Source organism: Mustela nigripes, chromosome 7, assembly GCF_022355385.1.
Source record: "Mustela nigripes isolate SB6536 chromosome 7, MUSNIG.SB6536, whole genome shotgun sequence".
NCBI classification, from domain to species: Eukaryota; Metazoa; Chordata; class Mammalia; order Carnivora; family Mustelidae; genus Mustela; species Mustela nigripes.
The window spans coordinates 61,680,369-61,705,473 of NC_081563.1; the positions used below are offsets into that span (position 1 = coordinate 61,680,369).

The 25,105-nt window shown below is 40.8% G+C and overlaps 1 long non-coding RNA gene across 2 annotated transcripts in view; it reads right to left on the reverse strand.

Moving 5' to 3' along the window:
- The window catches only part of LOC132022556 (uncharacterized), a 45,375-nt gene that overhangs the window by 6,722 nt on the left and 13,548 nt on the right, over positions 1 to 25,105 (reverse strand). For both annotated transcript variants that reach the window (XR_009405621.1, XR_009405620.1), the window contains 3 exons: positions 12,152 to 12,261; positions 10,481 to 10,607; positions 7,543 to 7,593 (listed from right to left, as the gene is read on the reverse strand). This is a non-coding gene — a long non-coding RNA (uncharacterized LOC132022556). The remainder of the gene's footprint in view (positions 1 to 7,542; positions 7,594 to 10,480; positions 10,608 to 12,151; positions 12,262 to 25,105) is intronic.

Below are 25,105 nucleotides of genomic sequence, written 5' to 3' on the forward strand. Positions count from 1 at the left end.
GAATGATAGTGTAGAAAAGTGGACTGCTTTGGGGGAATATTCAGTCTTGCCCACTGTGTGGCTTCATGAGTCACCTCTGCCCCAGAGTCCACTTCTCCAGGGAACAGGAAGTTCACATTCCCTGGTCTTGGTGACTCTCCCGCCTGAACACCAATGAATAAACAGGGTTAATTTCCCCCTCCAAAGACTTCTCTTTCTACGTTCCAGGCTTTCTCCTAACTATGTATAATACCATTGATTTTTGTGTCTCCTTATTAAATCACAATTGTATTAAATTCTGCTTCCCCAAGTGTCTTAGTCAACTCAGGCTGCTACAACAAAATATCCTAGACTGGGTAGCTTAACAGAAATTTATTTCTCATAGCTTGTGAGCCTGGGACTTCAAAATCAAGGTGCCAATTTGATTCCCGATGAGAGCCCCTCCCAGGGTGCTGAGAGTCTCCCTGCTGTATCCTCAACATAGTAGAGAAGGAGAGAACTCTGGGGTTTCTTTCTCTTCTTCTAAGGACACTAATCCCTCCAGGAAGGCTCCCCTCTCAGGACCTCATCTAAACCTATTTACCTTCCAAAGACCCCACCTCCTAATACCATCACATTGGGGAGTTAGGGCTTCAATATATGAAATCTGGCAGGGAGTAGGGGTGGCACAAACATTCAGTCCATATCAATTATTAGTTGGGGTTTGAGAGTCCCAAACTTCTCAACCTCTTGGCTTTCTTCCAAAAATGGATAATCATACCAATAAGTGCAACTTAAAAAAATTATTTTAACTCTTGCAGAGAAACCTGATTTTAAGTTTTTGAGGATACCGCATTGCCATCCTTTCTGGAATCAGGGAATCTGGGACTACTTGTACATGGGATAACTGAATAACATTCGTGGTGTTGATCACTGGGCTCCGTCCTGTCTTCCAGACTTATTGGCAGGGACTGACTTGCTGATTTTTTATTGCCACCTGTTTTCAGTCCACCTGAAATGGATCATCTGAAAATTTACCCAGTCCTGAGCCATAATCCAATGCAGTTAAAAGGCACTTTTTCTCCTGCTGAGAAATTAACACCTTCTCTTTTGTCCCAACTTTCTGGGATCATTTCCAATATGTCCTGGCTAGGAGTTAATTAAATCTGTGTTGACACATACTCAATTTCAAGTGGCTTTGCACATACAGGAAACCTGTTGAGATTTTCCCTTTCGAGTCCAAACCCACTGATCTATCTCTTTATCCCAGTTTTCAGGGTAAGTATTCCACTTGCCAGGAAAGGATGGAATTTCAAGTGGGAAATTAATGGGATTCCCCACTTTAAGAAAATCATGGTTTTCTATTTTCCTACAATGCTTCCCAAATTTCGAGACATGTCTTGTGTGAAAATTGCTGTTTTCTATTAAAACAACTGGATTTATGATTACAGGAAGCCCTCAGAGGCAGGGCACAGGCAAGTAACAAACAAGGTTAGAATCCTCAACTCCACAGCAGCTGTTTCAAGAACACAGTACTCAAAACCAGAGTCAGAAGATCTAAATGTAGGTCAAGTAATTTTAAATTCCGATTGGATATTGCAAATGCACAGCCGGGAGCTTTTTTTTTTTTTTTCCATCTAGAGTTAGAGATTTGGGTGGCTTACAGGAAAAGTTATTAGCAGCAACATCTAGAGTCTTTGGTTCACCCCAAGAGGCACGTGTTAGTCTCATCTGATGCTATATGCTTATTTTAGTGTCCGGAGCATGGTTGGTGAACATCCAGGGAGAGCATCTTTCCACGCTGAGCTGCGGCCACCGTGCTAAAATTCCTACATATGCTGGTCCTCACATAGCTAGTCTGTCAATGCTGCTGTGTTACTTTGGGGCCGAGGTTGCAAACTAGCAGGTGTGGGCTGTATTTAGACTGCAGGTATGTCTTGTTTGGCCTATAAGGTATTCATTCGTTTTAGAAAATGAGCTAGCTTAAAAAAATTAGAACACTTCCTACAAAATCTTTATTGTGGGGTTGTTTTTTTTGTTTTTTTGTTTTTAAATTTGGGTGTTCTGGTCATCCTGGCATCACTGCTTGGTAACAAAGGGCTGTTGCTGAGTGGGGCTGCCCACTTTGGATGGAATGTGAATCTCTGGTTTGCCAATTCCCATATGGCTTACTTCATTCATATACATTTTCTGCTATATATAAGAATTCACCACTCTGCCATCAAGCAGTGTCCTACACAAATGGCCTGATACTCTTCAACAGCACAGGATAGATGCTCATGGCCCCTTTTGGATCAGAAGACGCATGTTATTCTCAGTTATTTACATGCAAGTCCAGAAGGAGCATGTCAGAACTGTTGGCCTTGAGAAAATGAGTCAAGAATTAAAGGCTAGGGGTTTTGGTGAAGAGATATAGAAGGAAGATTGGAGATTGGAGTAGGGGTGGGAAAGAAAAGGGGTGCCTCTGAGACCTGGGGGAGGGTCGTACCAGACGGGAGAAAGGAAACTGAAACTTTTGCCAAGAGGACTCTGAAAAAGCTTCCGGTTGTCTGGGATTATGCCAAGGAAGAGGTTATGATCATGAGATATTGTGCACCATTATTTGAAATAGTCTCTTCTCCTCAAGAGACTGTGTATTCCCTCAAGTCCAGAGCCCTAGGCAAAGGCCCTGTTCCATTTATTTTTGAGTATGGTATCCACACTAGGGGCTCAGTAACAGCCTTCCAACGGGACTGAAACGTATGCCTGTGCATGTGTGCACATATCTGAATGTGGGAAGGGGCAGGCTGGAGGTGTGGATGAAGGGGGGACATTAACAGAGACAGAGAGGAAAAGTGTCTTGGGAATACATAATACGTGCCAAGAAATACAGGGCTTTGTCATCAAGATGACAATGGTTCATTGAGAAATATTTCTCCTCCTTTCCTAAGGACAAGGAGTGGTGACGGTTAGTGGATTATATTCTTGCCCCTAAGGCCCAGGAACGCACAGCGACAGCTCTGAGTAATGGAGACTGGGGTGAGCGGCCTCATTTGGTGAATCACTGGATATTCACCAATCCTCTTTTCACATTCATTTTGTTTAAATCTGTCCCTGTTTCTAACTCCGAATACTCACTCTGTCCCTGCTTCCCCTTAGCTGCGTGGCCATGCCATGGGCAAGCTGCTTGCTAGCTCTGCTTTGGCTTCTTTGCTGCAAGTGGGGAGAATCACACTTTTTACTCTTAGAGAGGATGTGAAGAGGAAAGAGAGCCTAGGATTTAGTGAGTGCTCAATAAATATTCCCTATGATTATTCTCAAATCGTGGACTTTCCAATCTCTGACTTTTCTCTAAGATGATTTCGCACTGTTCTACACCATCAGAAGACAATTGGCCTGGGTGTTTCAGATGAAGTGCAGTAGTTGGTTCCCCAATACTTCAATTACTTTCCATGTTTTGGGGTGTAGATGTGCTGTGGTGGCCCATGGGGATATGACAGAGCAGACTTCTATTTGTGTGCCATGACCCTTTTCACCTCGGAATAAGGAGTTGGCTCTGGTCCCTATTGTGTCACACCAACTCTCAGATCACTTACCCTTGTTAAAAAGTGCCATCTGCCTCAGTCCTCTTTGCAGAAAGCTTCCCTGACTCCCATCGGGGTGTCCCAGGGAGCTTCCTGACCACACTGCTCAGGCCTAACCATGCTGGCTGCCCACATCACAGCGGGAGGGGTTGGCTCAAAACCTCACACCAATTTTCCCCTCCTCCTCCTTTAGAAACCTGGGACGTCTCCCAAGTGTTGACAGATACCCACTTTGGATATGAACTAGAGAAAATTCCTTATAGCCCAACATATGAAATTGAAGACTCTTTCATGCTTTGCCCATCTCCACCCCTCCCCCGCCCCTTCCCCATGATAGAAAGGGAAGATGAAATGCAGCATTAGCCCTGTTCCTACAGCCCAGCTCCTCGGATGAGCATGTCAGGCTGGATACTGTAGCTAAACATAAATGAACGGTTATTAATGATGGGCATAATGTTTTCTAGCAGTTAGCTGGCTGTGATTCTAGGATTTTTTTTTCCACTGTGTTTTGAAGGGTTAGGTTATTTAAACTTACCATCAAATAGAATCAAATCAAAGTGAGCTAATTTTTCTTAAACACTAATCATTTTAAGGCTATTGAACTAAATATAGAGGCAGTTCATTAAATCATTAAAACAGCCTGCAATAATGCTCACAAAGTCATTATGGAGCTATTCCCTAGCCAGAGAGGTAGTGTTGCCTTAAGCACAGTTTAATCAAATTAGATGGTGGGCTATGTCATGGGGTTTCTCCTATTGATATTCATTAAAAATACATGATTTATCACTAATCTCTGTGAGGTAGATCCCACTCTTCCAAATGAATTTTGTAAATGTCAAGGGGAAGAAAACAGAATGGCGTATTGTTATAATAATTTAAGAGTGGTGTGATCACATTTACATTTTATATACTATGCAGTTTAGGAACAGATAATAGCTTTAACAAGGCTAAACTTCTCCTTTTAGTTAAAGTTAGAACAGAAAGGCTGAACCCTGAGGATTAGCCATTACATAGAATGAGCCCCAACAGTTGAATGATCTCTAAGTATAATGGTAGCTTGTCCCATTGTTCACCAAATGCTTTTCTCCCATTCTTGGGTGGAGGGATTTCTACATAGATGTATGCTGTCCTGTTTTCAGATCCTGTCCTGATTCAGCAGCTGGGAGAGTCTGGTTGGCTTTTGCCCCTGGGAGCTCTCCTGCTGTGTTCACACTTCATTTCCTCCAGAGTTCTCTGGCCTCCAGACCTCTCCTCACAACCCTAGTGAAATTTGCCCAGCTCCTTCCTCCTCAGTGGACTGGAAAAGGGCTGATAACAGTTTAAAAATGTTACCCCACCCAGAGGTATTTGCATTTTAACTGGGATCAAAGCTGAAACGAAAGGGATTAAGTCGTAATAGTAGAATTTTAAGCATCAACCAGTGGGTGGAAGAGGGATTTTCTGTTGCTGAAGGACTCCTCCCTCTGGCCTCCATCGGAGAGGAGAGTGGTCCTTGGTGGGTAAGGTCAGACCAGAGATGGGGGAGGGAAGTTTGGTGATACTACTGCTTTATCCTTTTCTAAGTTGTATCTTTTTTTTAAAACTGGGAAATGAGCTTTCTCTGTTTCAAGAACTTTCTTCCGAAACAGATATCTTTCTAGAGGGTACACTTTGAAATATTGATATTCTGACTTGTCCTCTAAACATTTTTCCTCCCCAAACTGAGGACTAACATTTGAAACTCAAAATCACAGTTTGGTTTAAAACTCTCAGTCTTGCCTTGAAAATACCCCGGAAGGAAGGAAGACACTTATAGAAGGAGCAGCAGTACCTTTTCTATATGAAAATGTGCCGGTTCTTAGCAAGACACATGAGATGTCTCCCTACAGTTAAGACAATTATCAAAAGCTTTTCAGAATATGACTAACAGCCAGAATGGTCAGAATCAGCAGACAGAGGCACTTGACTCCTGGACGATAGGGAGCTTTTAGCATCTTGGCCATTTAACCTAATCTAAAAGAGAAACCCAGCTTAAATGAAATCCTACTTATTTTACTCTGCTGTATTGCAGAATAATGGAATGCCCACCCCTTTTCTGCACAGGAGATCTCTAACTTGACTCTTGGCTCAGTGGGATGCTCTCAGAACCATTTCCAATGCCAAACTCAAGATACAAAAGGGTCTGGCCATTAGCCCTGGAATCTCCCGCCCGTGGAGTAATGGAGATGTGAACAGGACAGTACTGAATTATCAGCAGGAACTGACTTAACATCTCAAAATAATAAACGAGGGTCCTAGCAAAGCGTCTTGTTAAGTAGCTAAACGTCTAATTCACCTGGGATATTGTTTCAAAATTCATTTCATCTTCAGTAATTTGATGAAATGAAGCTCTGTACTGGTGCTTTCTCTCATGCAAGGCTGCACGCACCTAAGGGCAGGGCACATTTATTTTGATGATTAATACCTGCAGGTTTCGTGGTTTAATGGGAAAATGCTAGATATATTTGAAATGATACTGCCTTCTCCCCCCTCTTCATTCATCAGGTAAACACCTTGATTACTTGCCTTCCAACTTTGAGCTCAGTAGAACTTATGTTATCCATTGACACTCTGGAAACATTATTCTTGCATATTTGTGGTTGGAGAAGCCTGGGAGTCACACGGTGACTGATTTCAGGTGGGCAGTGTTGGGTGTGCATTGTTTAACTCAACAGCTCTTTTCAAAGATGGATAACAGGAGGCTGGGAGAATAAATGGAATGTGATAGAGTATTTTTCCTTCTGCTCTCACCCCTGAAATCTCACCCAGAACCACAGGGGTAGCTTCTTTGCCAGTCCCTTAAAGGCTTTTGCCCTGATTTTCATAGGTTTATTTGAACTCTGTTAGAAGTGAGAGGACTCAAATTAGAGGTCATGGAATGGAGGAGGATGAACAAGAGAGAGTGAGCAACTTATCCAGGGTTTAGCCCAGATAGTCCTGCATCTGGAGACTGCCCTCAGGCCTAGGTAAACCACCATGAAGGGCGACCCTTGAAACTCTTATGCTTTTGTCCTCCTTAAACTCCATTTTAAACAACCTGCAGGAGGGTACTGAGTCACATGCATTTTAAATATTATGTATCCAGACAAAGAACATCTCCTTTTAAAGCCTTCTTCCACTCTTACCCTTAGTAAATTGAAACATTTAAACAGAAAGCTAACCTATTAATAAAAATTGTTGTTTACATCCATGCTCATGTTCATAATTGAAAAATATTTTCATGTTATTGTCCCATGTAATCCTCAAAATTAAGGCAACAGCCCCATTTTAGAAAAGAAAGCTGAGACTAAGACTGTTCCTGTGTCCACTCTTCTCCTGCCCTTGGGTGATGGAAGGCAGACTTGCCCATTTTTCTTACATTTGAAGAGCTTCATTTGGCAAGTATTCACAGAGCACGCATTCCACTCCTGGGACATACCAAGGTGGACACCGTTTTCAAACCTGCCCTGTTGACTCCTTGTCAAGCCCTTCCTAGTTGTGATGCGGAAATTATGACCTTGCTTTAAAATCTCCCTGTAAGAAATCCTAAACCCTCTCCAGGCTAGGCTGCTGCATTTTGGTATCTTCAAATGGGTTTCACGCAATATTCAAAAGTTAAGTTCTCCCAATTTTAGCTGATGCCACAGTCATTTGAAAATCCAAAGACAGTAGAATGAGTCTCCTTGGCAAAGTGCTTGGGGTGTACACAGATGTAAGGGTGTTTGTGTGTATATGGCTTCTAATACTTACCCCTTTCCATGGTTGTATTCGGTGCACCCAAGGAGCAGTTATGGTCAATTATGTCATTGTTTTTTTTTAAAAAAAAAAAAGGTCTGTCTCTTTGTTGATACAACATAGACTTTTCAGTATATAATAGTGTCATTAACCTTCACCTTATCACCTGGCAGCCCCTCCCCACAATATCCCTGAGTGCAAGCTTGTTGGGATGTAATTAACCTCAGACCCATATCTACCTCTTTTTCACACGTTGAAGCTTCGTCCAAGACCCGGATCCCACACTCACCATGGGCCTTTGAGCTGCAGTTTCCTGTAGAGTTTGGTGTGTGCCAAGGTCCTGCAGGGAGAAGAGACACACACGTGCTATTAGCAAGAGCATCTACCACAGGGCTATGTACAGGTGGCAGCTTAATACGTACTCTTGGGTGACAGAATTGAGTTGTCAGGCCTTCTGTTCTCCTGGCTATTAATCCTTTTCTGTCATGGTTTAAAAGACAGGATGAGACAGCCAGAAAAATAAGAAACCAAAAGCTCTTAAATCCTAGCCTTCAAATGACCAGAATAGAATAAGAGTATTTCAAAAAGATGAGTGAGGTTTGAGTCATTTGCATAGAATGAATGACCACTGGACTCCCAAAGCCTGGGCATGGTCTCAGAAGGCAAGTTTTTAAACTGAAAGACAGGGATTTCCTTTCTAAAATTTACCTCTTCCCCTTTTTTCTTACATATAATAACTAGCTTTCATGGTCAAACGCATATACCCCCCTCCAGGATAGCAGGGATTTGTCTGTCTTTTCAGTGCTAATTCTTAGTGCTAACCAGTGCCTAACACATAGCAGGTGCTCAATACATGTTTTGTTGAATGAATGAATGAATGAATGAATGAATACCATAAGCCCTGGCAAAAAAAAAAGGAGTAAAGATAGTATTTGTCACTTACCTACTTCTGCAACCCTACACTCACTAATGCTAGGCAGTAGTTCTAATTATAGACTACTCTATGCAATAGCAGGCAACAAAACTGGATTTGTATGAAGCATGTTTGATGAAATCTTGACTGTTGGGTGGTCACATTAACCACCATTCACACTTCTTCATCTACTTTAATTAAGCCTTGAAATTTCTTCTGAGCAAATACTACAACTACTAAACAAATACACTCTGGGGAGTAGGACATGGATTCTGTTTAGCATTTGACCTATAATACAAAGAGTTACCAATGGACACAACATGGTATATGTTCCTAGAATGTTGAGTGATAGAGAAAGATAGATTGGTGTGTAGCCTTAGAGCCAGACTTGATTAGGCAGGCAAGAAATACTTAGCCAGGTGAGTGACAGCTTCCTGGAATAGGGCATAAATCCAAGCTTTCTACATATGTCTACCAAAAATAAGAGCTGTTCTTGCTCAAGGTGAGCTCTCTTTATAACCTCCTGAGCTATTTTGACTCCCAGATCAGAATCAGTGTATCACAGATGGAACGCTGGCCAAACACATCCACATTTTTTCTATGGGGAGGGGCATGGGAGTGTCCCTAGGGACAGCGGCTTTTCAACATCCAGTCTAAGAGATATTTTGTGTTCCTCCTGAGTCCTTCCAGAACACAGCCTCTGATGTTCCTGTTTTCCTTTAGATGACGGCAAAAGATGCAGTGAAGAGGAGTATAATGCTGAATACTCAAGGGAAAGGGCAGTTGTTTAAGGAAGATGGAAGCAGGAATTGAATTTAGGTTAAAGACCAGAGGGAGGAGAACCCAACCCAGAGGGTTCCAATTCTGTGAAATCAAATGCAGAGAAAATACAGTCGACCCAAAATGGACAAGGCCAATTTGGAGCTGTCTTCAACCACAATGTGTATGAATGGCATTCTGAATTGCATCTTCTCCCTTAATTTTTTGAATTGCATCCTTTCTTATCACCAACATCCCCCTGTAGATTAGAGTCTACCACTGGGTTTGAGGCTGGGTGAGATCTACCTACAAAGACATTGTCACTTACGTCTTCCACCTAATGAGACAGCAATGTCAGGGGAGGTGAAGGTGAATTCCTTTACCTAAAGGCACATAAGCAAAAGACAATCATGGCACCCCTAAGAGGGCATCAAATTGTGGCTGCTTTAAGTCTCTCTTCTCAAAAGGGAAGCCATGGTATAACGATGGAACTGAACTTGAACCTTTCTAGAAAGCCTCTAAGGTTTATCTCTTTTCCCCTCGAATATGAATGCAAGAGAACAGAAAGCTGCCATCCTCCGTGGTCAGATCTCTCTGAAAGATGGACAATTTCTTGATCATCACAAGTGATGAGCAGGTGAGTCTGAATTTATGTGTCCGTTTGGAGAGAAGTTTTATACTAGATGTGGTTCTTGCCATTCAGGGAATGATGATATTTACATTAATTGAAAATCTGAACTACGTATTTTTACTCAGTGAAAGCTCATGGCCTGATGAGAACAAATTTCTTTATATCCTTAATTCAGACGGTTGGGAACAATTTATCAATGTGATGGAACTCCTTTATGGCATGTGAAAAAGATCACTCTTAGGAACAAACAGATACAGTTTTTGTAATCATTAAACATCTTAGTTCATAAATCTTTTTTCCTCCTGACCCTCAAAGCTGAATTGAAAATAAATGCAGTAAGGTCCATGATTCTTGGAACTTCGACACTAAAAACAAACGCATACACTATAGCCTTTCCATGTTAAATATCCTCTTGGTTTTTAAATATGTTTCCTTGAAAATGGGAGCAAAATGTGTCATCCATCGACATAGACTCTTGTTTGCTTTACAAGATTGAGAGTAATTAAAATATACTAACTTAGGAAAGTCAGCACGTAAGAACTATTTTTATTAATGTGTCTAAAATACAGGTTTTTCCTTTCTATAGAGGAAGACATTAGAACAACAAGGATATTATAATCCCACTCTTGTAAAGTGAAATAATTACATGTGTGTTTAAAATAATTACATGTGTGTTTAAATGATCTACACCCAAAAAAGGTACTGAGAGTGGTTGCCTAGGTGCATGAAATCGTGAGCGTTTTCAGATTTCTTCTTCTTTTCTTATTTTCTCTTTTATAATGAATATGGATTGTTTGCAATAAAAATTAATCAGGATTTTTAAAAAATACTTAAAATAATACTCATGAACAATATTCATAATACACATAAAAATTGAAAAACAATACATCATTGATTTGATATGTGTGACTTTTCTTCCCTTACCTCCTGAAATTCTCTGAGTATAGCCAGCCTTTCCTTCTGCCTCCTTTTCCTGTGTCAGCAGACTCTGATGCTTAAATCTTTTCCAGTAGGTGAGGCAGTTCTTAAGAAATGGGAACCAGGAGCTGGCCTGGGACATGAGACAGCAGTTTACTTAGTGTCTTCCTTTTGGTGGTATTGGTACAAAAAGATAAGCTAAATCCAGTCTCTCTTTCAAAGCTTCACTTGACACCAGTTTTGTTTTGGCTTGGTTTGGTTTTTTTGGTCTGTCTTTCTTCTCTCTCTTCATTTCCCCCTCCCATTCTTTATTTTTCTCCTACTAAATTTGAAGCTTCTTTAGGGTAGGGGCCTCCTCTTAGCCTGCTGTCATGATGCTTCATACAAGGTAGTTACTCAATAAGTGTTTGTTGAATGAAGGCCCAGAGGTATTAATTGATTTGGCTAATGTCACACAGCTGGTTAGCAGCAAGGTCAGGACTAGAATTGAGGCAAAATGAGGAAGTCCACTGGCTACAGAAAGCACACTGTGCCAAAATAAAAAGAATGTTGGTGTCGTAGGCAGTACGTCTATGTTAGTAAACAGACAGGGACATGGGGGAGATATAATATATGTCATCAGGCTAAAGGCAGAGATAAAGGGAGTAAAGGCAGGAATCAAGTTGATATACTTTGGTGCATATTTGCCAAAGCTCTGGTTATTATTACAATTGTGCCTTCATGGAATATCTATATTTAACTATTGCTTTCAAACTTCTCATAGACAAGAAGATATGTAACTTTGTAAAAAGTGCAGGCAGAACCACCATTATATTTTTGCAGAGACCATTCATGATAAATTTATTCAGCAAAGGGAAAAAATAAATCCATCTACATTGAAATCACAATGAACATGTCTCCATTAAAGGCCCCCAAGAGATAGAACGCCAAGTGCAAAAGCAACAAGAGTGTAGATGAGAGATTTCTCCCCATTGAACTATCTACCCCAGGAGGCAGCCAGTGCAACCTTCACACTCAGGAGGTGAAGAAAAAATCGTTTTGTTGAGTAAAAGTATTCTGAGTAACTGCCTTCTTTGAAAATGGAAGAATTTCATTTTTCCATCTGACAAATGGAGAAGAACCTGTTTCCCGTGAAGACACTAGAGTTAATCGTCCCAGGATAATGGCTACCTTTGACCAAAGACACAGCCCCAGGAGTTGTGGCTTCATTCCCTTCAAGTGTTGATCAAGTCTCAATCTTCAGGATGGTTGTGACATATTCTATTTCTGAAACTCCCTTTGAGAAAAGCATCCTATAATTTTTCTCTACTTCTCGTAGTTGCTGCTGATGGTGATTTGTATCTCCACTAGAAACATGCTGGGTGGAATTGACCCTTTGTAAGCATCCCTTCATGACACAATGAATAGGAAAATAAAGGGGTGGAAAGAGGAGAAAGCAAGCAAGCAAAGGGGGAGGTGAGAGAGAGCCCTGGGATGACAGAACCAAGAAGAATCAGGATCTCTCAACAATCTGACCCTCACATGCCTCTGCACCCACATTCAACTTGTTTTATTAAAGACATGTTGTTTTTAAAAGCCTCTAAGTACCTCAGAGCTGGGTTTAGGGTCATGAAATCACCCCAGGCATGCCAATAATTTGACTTCCCTTTAAAATAATATTTTTAAAAAATTGCTTACCTTGAATTTAATAGGATGTGGAAGACACTGATTTTCCAGAAATAAAAACTGTAGTCACAGGCCAATTTTCTTACTAATTCACTTCTACTGGCTGAAACAGGAGCACTGCTCTGAAAGAAATCCAATATAATGTTTTTTAACCTTTCTGTTCTTGTCCTCTTTTCTGTTTTTGTTTTTAGTGATTTTCTGAACTTGACCACTCTCTGGAGAAGTCTTAAAGTATTTAAATTTTAGATAAAATATATCGCTTGCTCCTGATCATAGCACTGTGCTATTGTGTGCTATTATGTAATTTTAGAATTTTCCTGAATGTGACCATCAGCTGACTGACCTTAGGGGGTATCTCTGTCAGTGTGCAGCTTATATGGATGTGGCACAAAGATACTCAAGAGAACAACATTGGTGAGAAATGTCGTTCCAAATATTTCTGTTCAAAATCTTGTATTTTGAAATAATGACAGATGCACAAAAATTTGTAAAAACACGAGATGTCCTATGTACCCTTCCCCCAAAGGGGATATCTTGTGCAGCTATGGTATAATATCAAAACCAGAAAATGAACATTGGTATATTTCTGTTAACTAGACTACAGACCTTATTCAATTTTCACCATTTAAAAAACCTACACTCATTTGAGTGTGTGTGTGTGTGTGTGTGTGTGTGTGTGTAGTTCTATGCAATTTTATTCCACTTGTAGATTTGTGTAACCACCTCTATAATCAAGATTTGGAACTGTCCAATTCATCCTTACCAGACAACTCCCACATGCTACCAGGGATTTCTTCTAAAATTTCCTTTTCAGACAATTGTCTATTGATGCAGGGATTGGTTTGCTAGGGTGGCCTTGACAAAGAGTTACACACTGGGCAGCTTAAACAACAGAAATGTATTGTCTCACGATTGTGGAAAATGAAATAAAGGTCAAGGTGTCAGCAGTGTTGGTTCCTCTTGAGGCTTTGAGGGTGAATCTGTTCCATGTTTCTCTCCTGGCTTCCTAGCTACTGGTAGTTTGCCAGCAATCTTCGGCCTTCCTTGGCTTGTGGAAGCATTTTCTCATTCTCTGGTTTCACCTTCATGTGGTGTTCTTCCTTTGGGCATATCTGTATTCAGATTTCCCTTTTTTATGAGAACACCAGCCATAATGGATATTGCTCACCCTAGAGACTTTGTTTTAACCTGATCATTTCTTTAAAGATCCTATCTCCAAATAAATTAGGACTTCATATAAATTTGGGGGGGGTATAATTTACCCTATAATAGGGACTAATTTATATTTCTGCAAGCTACATTGAGTCCTGGGTGAAATCTGAGTTAACCAACGTCATATTTCCAGATTATTCTGTGATGTTGAAATGGCATACACAGATTGGTATTCTAGGCTGCTGCCTGGAAGGCCTGATCCAAGTATCCCAATGAAGGAATTCTCGGGATCTAAAAAAATTCCAACACTTGAATAAAATAAAAACAATACAGAGAAAAATGATATGTTTATTTGGAAGCTCGATAGTAAATGGAAATTTTCCATACTAGATTGCTGGTTCTCACCAAGCATAAGGTAACTTGAATCATTTCTATGTTGTATGTTTCTGAGACACTTTTTAAAAAAAGAACGCACTTCTTTTTTAAGCTTACTTATTATTATTTTTTTTTTTTTTTAGTAATCTCTACACCTAACATGGGGCTCAAACTCACGACCCTGAAATCAAGAGTCACATGTTCTTCTGACTGAGTCAGCCAGGTGCCCCAAAAAGACACTTGCAACAACAACCAAACAACAACAAAAAGAAAATGACCTAATTCAAAAATAGAACTTAAGTAGACATTTCTCCAAAGAAGATTTACAAATGCCCAATAAGCACATGAAAAGATGTTCAACATCATTAGAGGAATGCAAATCAAAACCACAGAGAGATCCTATTTCACACCTTCTAGGGCAGCTATAATTTTTTTTTTAAAAAAACAACAAGTGTTGGTGAGGATGTAGAGAAATTGAAACCTTGTGCACTGCTGTTGAGAATGTAAAATGGTGCAGCCGCTATGGAAAGCAATTTGGCAGATCCTCAAAAAGTTAAACATAGAACTACATATAACCCAGAAATTCCACTCCTAGATATATATTCAAAAGGACTGAAAGCAGGGACTCAGAGAGATACTTGCACACCAGTGTTAATAGCAACATTATTCACAAGAGCCAGAAGATGGCAAATATCAACAGATAAACAGATATACAAAATGTGGTATATTACACGTGATGGAATACTCTTCAGTCAGATAAAGGAATGAAATTTTGACACATGCTACAGCATAGATGGACCTCGAAAACATTATGCTTAGTGAAATAAGCCAGACACAGAAGAACAAATTGTGTATTTATATGAGGTAATGAGAACAAGCAAGTTCATAGAGACAGAAAGTACCATAAAAGTTACACAGGGTGGAGGTTGGGGGAAGGGGAATTATTGTTCAATGTATCTAGAGTTTATGCTGGGGATGATGAAAAAGGTTTGGGTGTAGACAGTGGTGATGGGTACATGGTATTTTGAATATATTTAATGGCACTGAATTGTACACTTGCAAATGGTTAAAATGATAAATTGTATATTATATATATGTTTTTCCACAATAAAAAATGTAGCAAATGCATTAAAAAGATCTGTTTTGGGGAAAACAGTGCTCATAGGCTCATCTGTTTCTGCCAGATTGGTTAAAAGGACTCCTTGAAGTCCTATTCAGACATGGCTTCTCTTCACTTCATTAATTTATTGTAACTCAATATACCAAATGCTTATTCAGCACTTACTCCATATAAGGCACTGTCTATGTTCCTAATTAGTTCACATAAAGGATGGGAATTGGTGGAATGAGAGAAATATTAGCAAAGAACCATGGAAAAGAAAGGCTAACTCCAGTTCTGGGATAGAACCAGTTCAGGGAATCATTAAAGTTTTGAAAAGAAATTGATCTTGAATGGTGGATAAGATTTTACCATGTAGAGGAGAGTGGAGAGAGCATTTTGGTCTAGAGAGTGTGAATACCATGGGCAGAAACCTAGGAACAGCAAATAGTCAATGTGACTCTGAATTAGGGTGTGCTGAGGGAGAGTGAGGAGCCGAGCCTGTCAAGTATGGTTGGTGGCCTATCATAGAAAACCTGGTCACTGGGTTGAGGACATCATACAGCCTTTGGTAGCCAGTTGTGAAGAGATGAAATGATTGGAATTGTGCTTCTGCGAGACTCTTAGTGGAGTTTGCTGGGTTTAATGTGGTAGTTCAGACAAGGGCCTCAAATAGGGTGATGGCAGCAAACATGGAACAGCCCAGAGCAAGATGATGGATGTTCCTCAGAGGAACATGTCTTTGTGTGGAGGGTGGAGAAAAGAAAGTAAGAAAGTCTCAGGAAGAAGGCATTTGAGGAGAGAAATCAGAGAGTCTGATTCCCCAGCAAATGGATTGTGAGGGCTTCCCATATTGGAAGCACTACAAATGCATACTTTTAACCTTAACAAGGCCTTTGCCCATCAGTTTTCTCTCTCATTCTCTGAGGAGCTATTTCAGGCCTTCTCCACCTTTCTCAGATTTCCTCCTGTTCCACCATTTTCCTCCTCATTCTCAGCCTCCAACTTTGCCAAGAATCCTTGAAATCATCAAATCAGCATTCCTTCAGCTTCTTTGTCATCTTGGCAACAATCTGGCCTGCACCTGACCCTGCTCTCTCCCTTTCCCTCCTGCCCCATGCAACTGAACCCCCTTGGAACCTTAAATGATCAATTATTCCCACTGTCATATGAACATTGATCACTTCTCTTCTTACTTGACTACACTTGGGTTTTTCTTTTTAACAGATTGATTGAGATATTATTTATATACCATACAATATATTCATTTAAAATGTCCAATTAGTATATTCACAGAATTGTGTAACTATCTCTACAATTCATTTTTTTCAGTTATTGCTTATGTATCTTTTTTATTGTGAGATACACAAAACAAAGTTTACCATCTTAGTCATTTTTAAAAATATATTTATTATTATTATTATTATTTTAAAGCAATCTCTACACCCAATGTGGGGCTTGAACTCACAACCCCAAGATCAAGAGTCCGATGCTCCACCAACTGAACCAGCCAGGATCCCCATCATTGTAACCATTTTTAAATGTATGCTTTATGGGTCGCCTGGGTGGCTCAGTGGGTTAAAGCCTCTGCCTTCGGGATCAAGCCCCACATCGGGCTCTCTGCTCTGCGGGGAGCCTGCTTCCTCCTCTCTCTCTCTGCTCTCTCATCTCTGTCTGTCAAATAAATAAATAAAATCTTTAATTAAAAAAAAATGTATGCTTCAGCATGTCACATTGTTGTGCATCACCATCTTCTCCAGAACTCTTTTCATTTTGTAAAACTGAAACTCTGTATCTACTCAACAATAACTCTCCCCTCCTTTTTCTCCCTAGCCCCTGGCAACTACAGTTCTATTTTCTGTCTTTATGAATTTGGCTACTCTAGCTATGTCATGTAAGTGGAATCATACAGTTTTTGTCCTTTTGGGATTAGCTTATTTTACTTAACATAATGTCCTTAAACATCCATGTTTAGCATGTGTCAGAGTTTCTCCTTCCTTTTAAAGGTTGAATAATATTCCGTTGTATTTTGTTCTTCCATCTCTCCTTTGATGGGATCTTGGGTTATTTCTACCTTTTGGTTATTCTGACTAATGCTACTTTGAACATTGGTGTTCAAGTAAATTCCCCATTGCCTATTCTTGGTTTTGTTTTTTTTAAGACTTTATTTATTTAGAGAGAATGAGCGGGGGGGGAAGGACAGAGGGAAATAGAGAATCTCAAGCAGTCTCTGCACTGAGAATGGAGCCTGGTGAGGGCCTCAATCTCATAACCCTGAGATCATGACTTGAACTGAAATCAAGAGTCAGATGCTTAACTGACTGAGCCACCCAGGCGCCCCTTTATTCTTGGGTTTTTGACACTAATGTTTTTCCTTCCTTGAAGAAATCTCTTGCATTGGCTTCTAGAAAATGACCCTTTTCTGGTTTCTCTCTACTTCTCTAGTTGCACCTTTGCTCCATTTCCTCTGTCATCAGTTAAACTTTGACATTTATCTGAATTCCATTCTTGACCCTTTTTTCCTCTCATTCTATACTCTCTCTGGGTGGTCTTACTTATTTTCATGATTCCTATGGTGATTTTCAAATCTCTATTTCCAGTCCTAACTGCTTAAGGCCACATCTAATTTGTTTTTACTTCCTTGTTGGCTCTCACTCTTTTATTCTAAACCCACCGGCTTCTCTTCCTCTCCATTGAACTCTCTGGCTCTCAACAAGCACCATTCATCATCTCTTGCCTAGATTACCTCACTGCCTCCTACCTGGTCTGCTTATTTCCAGTCTTTGCCTTTTTCAAATATACATAGTTCCCAGAGAGATTTTCTACAGTGTGAAATCTGATCATCTTGTTCCATACTAAAGAACTGCTTCTCCAGTCACTTCAGTAAGTTTTTTCTTGCCTTAAGGTCACTACACGGGCTGTTCCTTCTGTTTGAATGTTCTTCTAAACCACCCCCCCACACCTGATTATTGACTTCACCACCTATGTCGGCTTATACCTCACTTTCTCTGGAAGGCTTTGTCCTACCCCCTACCAAGGCAGGGTGGCTCTGCTCATACCCTAGTTATCCACTTATTCTCCTGCATCTCCTACCTCAATGCAAGCTCCCTGTGTGCTTGAATGGCACACAGTAGGCCCTCAATATATATTTGCTGCATGAATTTTTGACAACTGTTTTCTAGCACAGAGTTGGAACTATTGCTCTGGAACTTGATGGAGAAGACTAGTTTGAGGCTCTAAATGGGAACCTGAGAACTAAATGCATGCAGGAAACAGTAGAAGCACTGAATTACAGTCAATGTTTATTGAATATGAATATATATATCTTACTAAAAATAAGTATGTCAATATACTATTAGTATGTATTACTAGCATATGAAGTATATGCTACAAATAGGTATGTATATATAAAATAAGTATATATGTTGTTATTAAGAATCTGAATATATACTCTACTACATAAACGTTGCTGCTGTCAGATTTTTAAGGCAAGTGCCAAGAATTTTCAAGACTCTATTTTCAAAATTTCTATATTCGTGTTTTAAGCCCAGAGTCATTAATAACTATTTGGGCAGCTCCACACAGTCCACGTTCAGCATAGACTTGTTCAGTCTAAGATTTAAAGCATCCATTCCAGTGAACTGCATGCTCACAAAATCACCTTTGCCTGTTGTCCTGGGGTGCCTGGTGGCTCAGTCAGTTAAATTTAAATGTCTGCTCTTGATCTCAGCTCGGGTCTTGATCTCAGGGTTGTGTATTCAAGCCCTGCACTGGGCTCCACACTGGACATGGAGCCTACTTTAAAAAAAAATTTTTTTTTTAAATGCCTAGCCACCAAAAGTATGATGATGCTATTCCTAAGCCATCACTGGGTGTACTTCATTTCCATGACACATGTAGGCCTCCCAACAGCCCAAAGAGATAGAGATCGTTATGCCATTTCACAGATGCAGCTGCTGAGAGTTAGACAGGTTATGTAGTTTGCCCAAGGTCACTCAGCTTAGAAATAGGGAAGCCAGAATTCAAGCTTCAGGCTGGTCCAACTCAATGCCTAGGCTCACCAGCCCTGTACTGAGAAGCTTCCTTTGCCCTGAAGCAAAGCCAGGCTGCCTGGGGTCTGATGGCGGCATGGATAAAACAGTACAATGGCAAGCACATGGCAAATGTACAGTGTTCCTCATTCATGAGGAGCTTCTAATTCCATCACCGCTTTTTGTCTTTACAAGAACCCCAGGAGTGCGAGGACAGCGCCATTATCCCCATTTTAGAGATGAAGGAACTGAGACACACAGGCAGGTTAAGCGACTTGTCCACTGTCTCACAGCAAGGCAGCATACAGCTGATATTAGAACCCAGGTCTCCTGGCTTTTAGTTAAAAAGCTTTTTTCCATTACAGCACAACCTGTGGCCTTCAGCTTTCAGACTCCGATTGAACAGCAGCATATGAATTAACTAAGGTTACTGTATTATCCCCTAAAATGATGGCTTCCCATTTAAAAAAAAAAAAATTCACCAATGGAACATGTGCAAAATACATTTTCACAAGGTCATTCTTACCCAGAGCTGTTTTTAAAACTATTATTTTCCATTTGGGCTTTTGGTCTATGATCCCATGGTATGTGCAGTTAAATTGTAAATTAAAATTTTAAACAAACAATGTTTCAGAATTGATTTCTGGTTAACAGGACTGGTTTGGAAAGATGGTGGGTTTGGAAGATGTACGCTAAAAGGTGTTGAGAAATCGATTCACCTGCACAGTGAGGGAATTTAGAGATGTTGATTTGGAAAGAACCACCCGAGGAGTTCTAGCCGCAGGTGGGTTTGGTGATCCTGCATGCCAGTGTGATAGACACTATGTGTTAGTGACGTGTATGTCACAGAACAGGCCTGCATGACAGGCCACAATGGGGACGGCAACAGTGACACGGTTACCAAATACCGTATATAATGTGCACCCTGGGCGCCTGGGTGGCTCAGTGGGTTGGGCCACTGCCTTCGGCTCAGGTCATGATCTCGGGGTCCTGGGATCGAGTCCCGCAGTGGGCTCTCTGCTCAGCAGGGAGCCTGCTTCCTCCTCTCTCTCTCTGCCTGCTTGTCATCTCTCTCTGTCAAATAAATAAATAAATAATTTTAAAAAAAATTTATATATAATGTGCACCCTTAGCACACTTGTTGGGATTGGTGCTGGTTTAACTGAAAAACATTTTTGTTTGTGGAAAGTATGGTGTCTTTAAAACACTTACAGCTATATCTGTTAGACTGTGATTCAGCAATATTGATTGGGGCCCCATTCTGTTCAAGAGAGGTGCCAGGTCTTGAATCAGTATTTTTGATGTTACATAAATCTGAGCTTCAGGCAGGATGCAGGAGCTGCCCCGGTGCTGCCTGTGCCCCATCTCCTGCCCCCTGCTCTTTGTGGGGAACTTAAATCCTCACCTCATCCATAAAGGTGCTTGGGGGATTCCCAGTTTCTGAGCTTCCAGCAATCCAAGAAGCAGATGTTGGAAGGGAAGCCTCACCTACCTTTCAGCTTTGTTCCCAGGCCAAATAAAACCAGGAAAGTCTTTCTATTTTGAGAAAAGCAATTTATTCTGGACTCATGTTTTCTCCCACACTTGGGCAGGTGAGATAATCTTAATGCAGTTTTATCAGCCTTAACTCTTGAATTCTTGGCTGCTAAACTTAAAAAAAAAAAAAAAAAAACTCAAAGAAGCATAAACCCCCCATTTCCATACCAAAGAGTGCTAGGCTGTTCTTGGAAACTTTTATCTCTTTCATGGCGGTGCTTGTCTCATATTCTGTCGCAGAATGGTGAGAAAATCAGCTATAAGAAGAGAAAATAGTGCGACAGAAACTTAAAACTAACTCACTGATAACAATGAACCAATAAGCATATGTTCTTTCCTCTCCTCTTTCTTCAGCAAATATATTGAGAAGAAAACATGTCTTACATAAAGCAATCTTTCACATCTCCATACATGAAGACTCAAAAACATAGATAGACTTGACTTCACAGTGTATGGATTCAGAACCACTTTTGTTTTCAGCTTTTGCTCAAGTTCTTAAGAAATGCCTCTCCAGATGGATTTCAATACAAAACAGGAAAAATTAAAAGGTGCATCTGAGGAAGTAGAACACAAATCAGGGTTCATCTCCCACCAGAAAAGCATGGGTGTTTGCGTGTGGTGGAAGTTTTATGGATGCTCCGAAGGTCACCCAGATGTTAAGGGAAGTCTGCAGCTACAATTTCACGTCTGTGCTTATGTGCTATATGATAAATCACATTTATCTCTCCAAACATTTCAGCCACTTGTTATCATTTTTCAATTATTTTTACTCTGTTCTAGGGGGCTTTCTCAGGGATAATTTGTCTCTTAAATCTCCTGTTTTTTATTTGCCCCCAGTGAGAGAAGCAGGAAGTACACAGCAGATCTTGGAAATGAAGGAATTGGCTGTTCCCCACGAAACTCTGAGCAGCTCTTAACCCCTTTCCCCCAACGAGGTTGTTTTTTTTTAATCTGATGAGAGAATGGCCAACAACTGAATGGATCAAAGGATGGGAATATGAGTTCAAAAACCATGTACTTTCCCAAGTAAAGTAGTTTATACATGGGGAAGAATCAAATATGGCCACAGCTCTAAGACCCCAAAGTACAGTAAGACTAAAAACATGTAGGAGAGTATGTGAAATTTATATTTATGATTTTCTATAGAGTCACAGGATTTAATTTCTATTTTTATTTTTTTTAAGATTTTTATTTATTTATTTGATAGAGAGACACTGCGAGAGAGGGAATACAAGCAGGGGGCGTGGAAGAGGGAGAAGCAGACTTCCCAACAGAGCAGGGAGCCTGATGTGGGGCTTGTCCCAGGACCCTGCGACCATGACCCGAGCCAAAGTCAGACACTTAACGACTGAGCCACCCAGGCACCCCTAATTTCTATTTTTAAATATTTAAGCAAAACTCTTTCCTTTCTCTCTAATTTGTGAATATCAATATTGTCATACTTAATCTGTAGGAGATTAGTCAACTCTATTGAAGGTGGTAAAGTAGGATAAAAATAGGACCTCCATGGGGCTGTGTGTGGATTAAAATATATAACGTGTTTGTAATAGGGTAGCACAGAGTAAACTGTTCAATATTTGTTGTTATTATTATTGTTATTTTATTACTTCTAAATGTATTCCCATATTTATTTTTCACACAATGGGGATCAAGTTAAATGTACTCTTTGCCACCTACTTTTTTTTTTTTCCTACATAATAGCTTTTAGACAGCTTTCCATGTTAACTGTAAATTTATATTTTCTTTAAAAGAGAAAAAGAACAAAAAAGAAAGCAGACAATACTGGATATTCGTTGGACTCCACCAGTCTTAAAAATAAACGCCACAAATTCACCCAGTCATTCTCCTCTAGATTCCTATCATAGGATTCAGTGTTGCCAAAAAGAGCAAAATAAATAACATCCAGGGTCTGTGAGCTGACTTGGCAGTCAGACCCCAAGCAAACAGAAAGCAGGTGGTCTGCAGGAGCATCTAAGTGGCTCATCTACACCATGGTAGGCACAACTTCCCCCTGAAAATTTTGTGATATCCTAGGGTGACAACATGGTGGAATTCCTTCTTCAGCAGAATTCACATTTCATTATTGTTTGAGGACTTGAACTTTCAACTCAGGTCCTATCCCCAAATATAAGCTGATTCTGAGGGGTAGAGGCAAGATACTCCAGAAGCCAGCTAGCCTTGCTGTCCTGTCCATGACGCTGGTTTTCATCTGAGAGGCTTCTAGAAGGGGCCCATGGAAGGGAGCAAGGGGACTGACTACATGTTTGATGGTAATTGTCCTCTGCCCAGGGTTGAATAGTGTCCCCCAAAAGTTAGTTCAAGTCTGCCTGGAACGTGTAAATATGACTTTATTTGTAAATAGAATCTTTACAGATGTAATCAAGTTAAGTTGAGGTCACATCGGGTTAGTTTGGGCCCTAAATCCAACATGACTTGTGCCCTTATAAGGAGGAGGAAATCTGGGCACAGAGACACACCCGGAAATGCCATGTGACAATGGAGGCAGAACCAGCAGTTATGCTGCCTCTAACCAAGGAGAGCCGGCACGGGACTGCTGGTAACGACCTGTAGCTAGGAGAGAGACACTGAACACAATCTCCCTCTGAGCCCCCAAGAGGGAACCTTCCATGCTGATGCCTTGATTTAGGATACCTGGTCTCCAGAACAACAAGAGAATACATTTCCATTGTTTTCACCAGCAAATTTTTGGTAATTTGTTATGGCAACCCTTGGAACCTAAAACACCTTCTTATGAATACATGCATATTGGAATGGAAAATATGCAAAGGACATACCCTGATCAGATAGACAAGTAAGAAAGGAAGGAAGGAAGGAGAGAAGGAAGAGCAGAGAAAGAACAAGTGTCGAGTTGACCAATACTGTTTAATCAGAGGAGATCAGATACTGCTTTGTTAAGATGCTAAGGCTCAATTAACTCCTCTAAGAATCTGGCCCTGAATCCACAACTGATGGAACACACACTCTGGTGGAAACCCCAGTCAGCTATAGTCAACATGTTTGATTAATAGGGGATTTATCTGTAAGCAGTATGCTACTTAGATGCTCTGTGTAAGTTTACTTTCCCACTGTTCACCCACAGCCCCCTCTCTTGAAGACCCAGGCACAAGACTGGTGGCCAGGAGGAGGCCCTTCTTGAGTATTCCTCAAGGTGCTCACTCTAAAATTACACGGAGCTCTCTTCTTTATGCAAACCAGGGGGACTTGCCCCTGCCGGTGAGAGTGTTCTGGAAACACTGGCAGCCTTGCACCCAAACTCAGTGGAGTCCCGAGCTTACTCTGGGCCCTGCTGCTGCTGCACAGAATCTGGGTGCATACTACTCACCCTTGCCTAAGAATACTTTAGCCTCTGTTAGTCCAGACCCTGCAGACCTAAGATTTAAGAGTATTTGAATGAACCCCAGGCAGATAAATGACCACATTGAAAGAGAAACCAAGAGTTTTTGTTAAATGAATTTTAGAGTGTCTTTGCTTTACAATGAGGAATAGTGACTCTGCTATTTTACTAGGGCTTCCAGACAAAGTACCACAGATTAGAAGGCTTTGACAACAGAAATGTATTGTCTCACAGTTCTGGGGGCCAGAAGTCTGAAATTAAGGTGTTGACAGAGTTGGTTCCTTCTGAGGGCTATGAGGAAGAATCTGTTCCAGGCCTCTGTTCTTGGCTTATAGATGGCCATTTTCTTCCCTGTGCCTCTTTGTATTATCTTCTCTCTATGCATGTCTGCCGCTGTGTCCAGATTTCCCCTTTTTGTAAGGACACCAGTCATATTGGATTACCCCAGTGACCTAACTTTAATTTGGTCACCTATGCAAAGATTCTATCCTTAAAGACTCTGAGAGACTGAGAGTAGATCACAACATATCTTCATGGTGAGGGGATGCAAATTCAGTCCATAACACTAACTGAGCTGAGCAAAGAGCCTGTACACTGCCCAAGTTCATATCCTGACTGCTCTTTACTCACTTTGAATGTTTAGGTAAGTTATTTAAGCCCACAGGGCCTCAGTTTCCTCATTATACACAGGGATAGTAATACTAGAACCTGCCTTTGAGTGCAGCTGTGAAGAGTACTTGTAATAGTACTTGTCACATGCTTAGTGCACGGCAGGAAGCTACTAAACACTCAAACAGATATCAGTATTAGTATAAGGGAGGTGACAGACTGAATTGAAGAACAAGACATTAGTATGATGATATCAGGCCAACCCGATGCAAGCTGATTTACTGTTGACTGTTTTCTTAGGGGGTGGTACCCGTAGGATCATCCCAGAGTTCTTATGGCCCCAAGTCCCTTGAAGTGTCTGTGCTTTTGGAAGATTCCAGCAGGTATTCATATTACTTCCCTGAGGGTTTGACCCGAGTCCTAGTTTTACCATCCCAAGTCTACACTTGGGCTTTGGGGTGCTATTGGCTGTCTTAACTAAAATCCCCATCAAATCCAAACCAAAAGAGGTTATGTGTGTGTTTGTTCTCTTCCTTCTCCAGGAGATGGCAGAGTGCCTTGCGTTGGTATTAGAAGAGGCTCTTCCTCACTCCAGCACACAAGACACTCACTCTACATTCCACCCCTCCGTTTCTTTAAAGTATATATAAACAGACAACACTTTAGATGCTAGGAAATGATGTGACCTAGAAAGTGAGATGACAGATAAAACGAGAGAAGGATCTCCAGGAACACAATCTTGTCGAGGTAGATCTTGTCAGAGCAGATTTTCTGTGACCATAATAAAGGGCTTTTAACACGAGCTGGGT